The sequence below is a fragment of the Equus caballus genome, chromosome 2, assembly GCF_041296265.1.
Source record: "Equus caballus isolate H_3958 breed thoroughbred chromosome 2, TB-T2T, whole genome shotgun sequence".
Lineage (NCBI taxonomy): Eukaryota > Metazoa > Chordata > Mammalia > Perissodactyla > Equidae > Equus > Equus caballus.
This window is the reverse complement of record NC_091685.1, coordinates 117,138,694-117,145,383: the sequence shown is the minus strand read 5'-3', so window position 1 is coordinate 117,145,383 and position 6,690 is coordinate 117,138,694.

Sequence of the window (6,690 nt, the reverse complement as noted above, 5' to 3'; positions counted from 1 at the left end):
TTTTGGTCTGGAGTGGAGCCAGCAGTTTAGGGACCACCCTGCATTTTTCGGGGAAGAGAACACATGAAGTCAACCTGAAAATATTTCCCCACTGAACCACATAAAGTGTCATTTACGCTTATTCTCTGTGTGACATAAACAAATATCTCCGTTGGCTCCAGCGCAAGTTTAATTATGCTTAAATGTTATATTGAATCGTACCTAAGGTGACAACACTATTTGGAGTGGAGATAGCTAAGTACTTGTTCTTTCTCTTGTTGTAGTTGCATGTTCTTATCCAGAATTCTCTGTCTTCAACAGTGACAACAGTACAAACATCAGTTAAGAAATGTTTCTGGATGTTATAATTGCTATTCCACAATAGAGGGGCTAAAGGAACCCATTGCTTAAGGAAAGCAAATTTCTTGATTCTCTTCTCAGTACACAGCACCGAAAGGCATCATTCTCAGGAAATACACGTACTATACAACAAAAGGGAGCAAATCACATTTTGAAATGTATAAAGTTCATAATTTGAGCCATTAGAAGCATACTGGTTGTTCACATATATTTTGACAGTATTTTAAGTATAAGTACGAACAACATAAATAAACACAATTCCATCATTAAAGTCAGATTATTAGGGTTGAAGGCATTTGTATTCTTTCCTAGAGCTTTAAGACAAGACTGAAAAGTTGCACATAATAAAATGGTTATTTAAAAAATAATAGTAATTTCACGTAGATCAAGTAACAGTAGGTTTGGAAACAGTTGCAGAACTATCCCCGAATCCTTAGCACGTTTTTGAAACTCTATGCTAACAGATCCGTTTCCTTTGTTATTGGAAACCGTGCAGCCTTCATTTGCATAAGAGTCTCTGCAAATCTAACCACTAATGTTGCCAGGAGCTTAGCACAGAAAACACGAGCAAAGGATAATAGAAACCTTGCGGAATCCTCTCAGTACTTATAATGCCAGGGTCAGCATATAGGAGCTAGCTACTTTACGCACACGCACACACACTCACAAACACACACGTTGTTTAATTTGTGGTTTCTATTACGTTCTATTACTGGCATGATGGGTCACAGCACTTGAATTAAGCACAGACATTTTATCACTGCAACTGAAGAGTAAGAAAATGGAAGCCATAACAATGAAATGTGGTTCAATTATAAAAATTCAATAGATTCTAAAATATATGTGGCAAAAACAAACCACTGAGGAGAAAAATTTGAAAATTATACCTGAATGTTATACACATTATTTGGCATGCTGCAATAAATATTACAATTATATAAATTCTCACAATAGCAAGAAATTAGCCGAATACTGCACTATGTATTATACATCATATATTACATTGTATTATAACATTTATCCTTACAATGATTAGAAACTAAATTACTAAAAATATTTCTATGAATAAAGAGCCAGAGAAGAAGTGTGACTTAGATAAAGCACATCTGAGCTTTTCTAGATGAGTTAAGATTGTAAATTCATTCAGCATTGTTCATCATGCTAAAGAGAAAAATAGTAGAAGGAAACAATTTTTGTGGTAGATTCCAAAATGGCCACAGAGTTTTCTGTCTTTATAATTCCTAACCTTAAAAACTGCCCTCTCGCTCTGTGTCCTGGCCTGGCTTTGTGACTTGTTTGGGACAATGCCATGTTAGCAAATGTGATGGAAGCGGAGGCCTGAAAATCACTTGCGTAGAGGGACTGTCCTCTCTTGCAGCTCCTGGGGCTCCTGCTCCCCTGAAAAGAAGCCCAAATTAGTCTACAGATGATGGGACACATATGGCCTGGTAACGCCATCAATCTGGCTCAGTCTGCAAACCACACGCGTGAGTGAGGCCTTGCTACAACATCCGACACCAGCTCAGCAGAGAAGCAGAGATGAACTGAGCGCGCCCAGTTCAGAACATGTGCCCAGATAATGCACAAATCACAGTCTACTTACATGGTTGCAGTTAAGCCACTTTATTTTTATGTGGTTTGTTACACAGAAAAAGCTACACACACACAACAGCACAATCTATCTTATGGTAGGGATTGTTGAACTGTGTTATGCAACATGCTTAAAACGGAGGATTGTACATACGGCAATTTTAACAACTGTGGAGGTCTACATTTAGGAGGCTGGGTTATAATAAAATTTAAGAACCATTATTTATTTATCACTTGCAGTGTATTTAATGCTGTTTCATTTACTTTACATTACTAACACATTATATTGCCATGTTAATCTGATGGAGTAGTACTATTTTTTCCCCTTCCATTTAATACAGGAAGTAACAGATGAGTAATAATGCAGATCATTGGTTTGAACTGAGGAGTCTGGCTCCAGAAGCTGCATTCTTAACCGTTATATCGCTTCTTGTGACAGATATTCATAATAAATTCATTGTAAGGTAAATAAAACAGGAAACAAAATGTTACGTAAGTTACAATCCAAATTTTTGTTTAAAAAATCAATAGTTTGTACAGAGTTGGGAAGAGAAAGATAAGTAAATGATACAGGTATTAGTTTCCTGTTGCTACTGTTAGAAATTACTATAAATCTAAAGGCTTATAACATCGCAAGTTCATTACCTTACAGTTCTCTAGGCCAGGAGTCCATTATGGATCTTACTGGACTAAAATCAAAAAATTGGAAGGCTGTGTTCCTTTGTGCAGAATGTAGGGAGAATGTGCGTCTTGCCAACCCAGGTTTTTGGCAGAATTCAGTTTATTGTGCTTGTTGGACTGACGTCCTTGTTTTCTTACTGGCTAAACTGAAGGAGGTTCTTAGCTTCCAGAAGCAGCTACATTCTTTGTCTCATAGTTTCTTTCTTGCATTTTCAAATCTAGCAAGAATGGGTTGAATCCTTCTCATATTGCATCTCTCTGACATGTTCTTCTTCCATTGTTTCCCACTTTTAACGATCCCTGTGATTAGATTGAATCCACAAAGATAATCTAGGATAATCTTTTTACATCAAGATGCTTAACCTTAAATACATTTGCACAAGCCCTTTTGCCAAATAAGGTACATATTCATGGGTTCCAGGGATCAGGACATGATCATTGGGGGTGGCCATTATTCTGCCCACTCTAACTTGTAAGGATATGTGCCCCAGACTTAGAAATTGTTATTTCTGAATGATTTCAGAGTATAATTAAGTTTTGTTTACTTCTTTCGGTTTAACTGAATTCTCTATTTCCATAAGGATAATGTATTACAAATGTCAAATAAAAATATTTGTATTCATAACACATTTCATGAAAAAATACTTAGGATATATTTTTCAGATACCCACATTTCTGCATCCTTTAAATATAAATACTATTATTTAATTAATTGTTTGTATCTTAGGTTTATTATTTTATTGCTATAGTCAAAATCATTGTGTCATACAACATAAAATTTTCTGTTTTCAAATCTATACTATTTACAGGTGATATTGTTTTTCTAGTAGTCATATCAAGAATCAATAAGCATTAAAAATTAGAATTTAAGTTATTCTGACTTCCTTTAATAACCTATTATGTCATTATCGTTCATAAATTTCTCATAAATAAAGTTAATAATCCTTCTTGAACATCTTATTTTCTTGCCCAAACAAATCTTGAGTTCAATTAGTTAATTATCCATTCTGAAGTTCCTCATAAAACTAGCATTTTCAAAAATATTATAAAAAATTTGATGTCCATTCATTAAAGTATTATTGTGACAACCTTGACTTTCTAAGCTCTTATTAACTCATTTCCTCTCTTTCTCTCTCATTCCCTTATCCTCTCTCCCTCTCCTTCCTCTTCTTTTTCGTTCTTTCTCACCACCTGTCCTTGAAATGTTATTCTTGAAACGTTAGCTCTTTTAGATTCATATTTCCAACTCTAGTTGCTTTTTTTGATCTTTGTTTTCTTTTTGGGTCTCAGGTGACACATTATGAGTCTTATTGAACTCCCACAGTATTGACATTCTGTAGACATGAAATATGATAAATATTATATGTAATAGGATGGCAAGGAACCTTGGATATGCATATTGCATATATTTCCTCTGCTTATATGCATGCTTTATTGTTCCATCAGACTTCAGTTAGAAAACACAAGTTTGAAGATAAAATTATTAAGAATTTCAAGATGGTTACAGGAGTCCTCTAAATTAAGCGTGGTGCCCTTTTTAGCAAAGGCCCTGTGCTACTGCACAGCTTTTACACCCATGAAGCCAGGCCTGTTTCCTCCCTCCCATATCACTTTCCCCATTTTCTCACTTGTGTTTCCTGTGATTACCTCCTAGATAAACGACTGGCATCCCAAACCTTTACCCATTGTTTTATTTTAAGGAAATCCATACCAAAATGGCAATAGTAGTGGACATCATGGTGAAATAGTCAGAGTGTACCAAGTATCCCACTGTTGGTGACAAACGGGGTCAAACGGATAAATTAATAATATATACTACACTGAAGCATCACGGTTACTTAGGGCCTCATTCGTGGAGAGTGAAATGAGGTACAAGTAGAAAGGAAAATAATGATTTGTGCAATACCTCAAGCACTTGAAACATATTAGAGCGATAGTAATTATAAAGATATTGGAGGTGGCTACATCTTATTTACTGACCTAGAAACAGCGAAGGAAGAGGATGACAGGTTCAGGCCTTTCGACTATCAATTCAGGGCAGAAACTCTTCATTGCAAAATTTAGAGAGACTCCCATCTTTAGCAGCCAAAAGTCATATTGGGCTGAAAATCAAACCCACATTTGATTTCAAGGAGTGCAGAACCACCATAAGGTATTACATTCACAGCCGCAGCGTGTACTCACTGTAAAACTCAAACCCTTGATAGAGAATGACTGGGGACTAGAGAACAAAGAAAGGACATTAGGTAGCTTCAGCTGATAACTTTGAACTCCTGATTCTTCTGAGCCCTCTGAACCGGTGGAAACGGTGCCCTATCTCTTGCTATAGGAGGGAAAAGTCACATGGCCTGAAGATCAAGGATGAACTTATTGAGGTAGATAGTACACTAATGATACTTTTCTTCATGATCTTTTGCCTCTTGCCTTCACTACCTCTAAATCAGTAACTAAGCTAAAGTCTTAGCACATATCAAGTGGGAAGTATGGGCTACATTATGTGAACAAAAGGATCATTCATTTAAGAATTGCAGAAGCTGGCTGACATGTAACAGCAGAAGAATAAATTCTGAGAATCTAATGATGTATAGCATGGTGACTATAGTTAATAATATGGTATTGTATACTTGAAAGCAGCTGAGAGGAGACCATAAGTATTCTTGTTACAAAAAAATGTGTTAACTATGTGAGGTGATGGATGTGTTAGTTATCTTGATCTTGCTAATCATTGCACAATGTATATGTATGTCAAATCATCACACTGTACACTTTAAATATATGTAGTTATATTTGTCAATTATTTCTCAATAAAGTTGAAAGGAAAACCCAGCAGGAGCCTGGAGAAGACATATGGAAGTGGACTTTGGCTATATTGCACAGAGGAAGAGGAAGAGGAGGAGGGATATAAAGCTGGTTAGTAAGAGTTTATTGATATGGGAGTGATATCTGATGAATCAGGATGAAAATTACCGGAAAATTTGATAAAAATCCTGCCACCAGTCCTAAAATATAGCTAAAATAGTTCTGTATCAGTTTTCCATTGTCATAATAATGCTGTATGACAAATAACCACAAAATCCAATGGCTTAAAAGACTAATCATTTATTCACAAGCCAGTGGATCGGCTGAATGGTTTTTCTGTTTTCAATTTGGCTCAATTTATGTCAAATGGATTATCTCAGGCATTTGTTCTTGGAAGACAGGTGGCCTGAACATAGCTGATCTAGGATCACCTTGGCTAGTTCGTGTAGTTTCTCATCCTCTAGGAGATGAACTCACACTAACTTGGGTGGTAAGGCAGAAGTTCAAGAGAAAGAATGAAAGTCTGTAAGGCTCTAGGCTAGGCACTGGTGCAATGTCCCTTCCACATCACTCTATTGGTTGATGCAAGACAAAAACCCAGGTAAGATTTAGAGTGGGGAAACAGACTCTATCTCTTGAGCTGCAAAGTCATATTGCAAAGGAATGGGTACCAGAAGGAGTAGAGAAGTGAGCCATTTTTCAAATACTCAATCTCCTTTGAAGCTTGGGAAAAGCTATAATCATCACTGCCTTGACAGAAAATTGAAAAAAAAAACCCAGAAGACTCAGAGAGATGGGCATGTTAGGATGGATTTATTATGTGAGAATGGGGAGCCTATCTGTGAATATGATCCCTCAAGGGTCTAAGTGACGTTCCCTTTGTTAAAGCGGTAAGGAATGCACCAGTGGAGGGGTGGGGTGGGCAGCATTCTTAAGAAGCTCTTTGTTGTAAGAAGGAAAGATTACCAAAAACTGGACTCCAAAATGACAGTACAGATGATATTATTTCAGAATAACAGAGCACAGTGGCATTTAACTACTGGAAGCAAAATGGATATGATTACCAAACTGGGCAGCAAAGCAACAGTAACAACCAGGGAGACTTGATCTGTGGGAATCTCTGGAAATGGCTTACACATCAACATGTTCTTTGGGGGAGAAAGTTGCCATCCAAAAGAGTATAACTTGACTGACTTATTCCCAAAACATCAAGAGATGGGGAGCAAAAAGCTCATGAATGACACCGCACTGGAAAATAATTCTTTCTCACCAAGTCTCTGT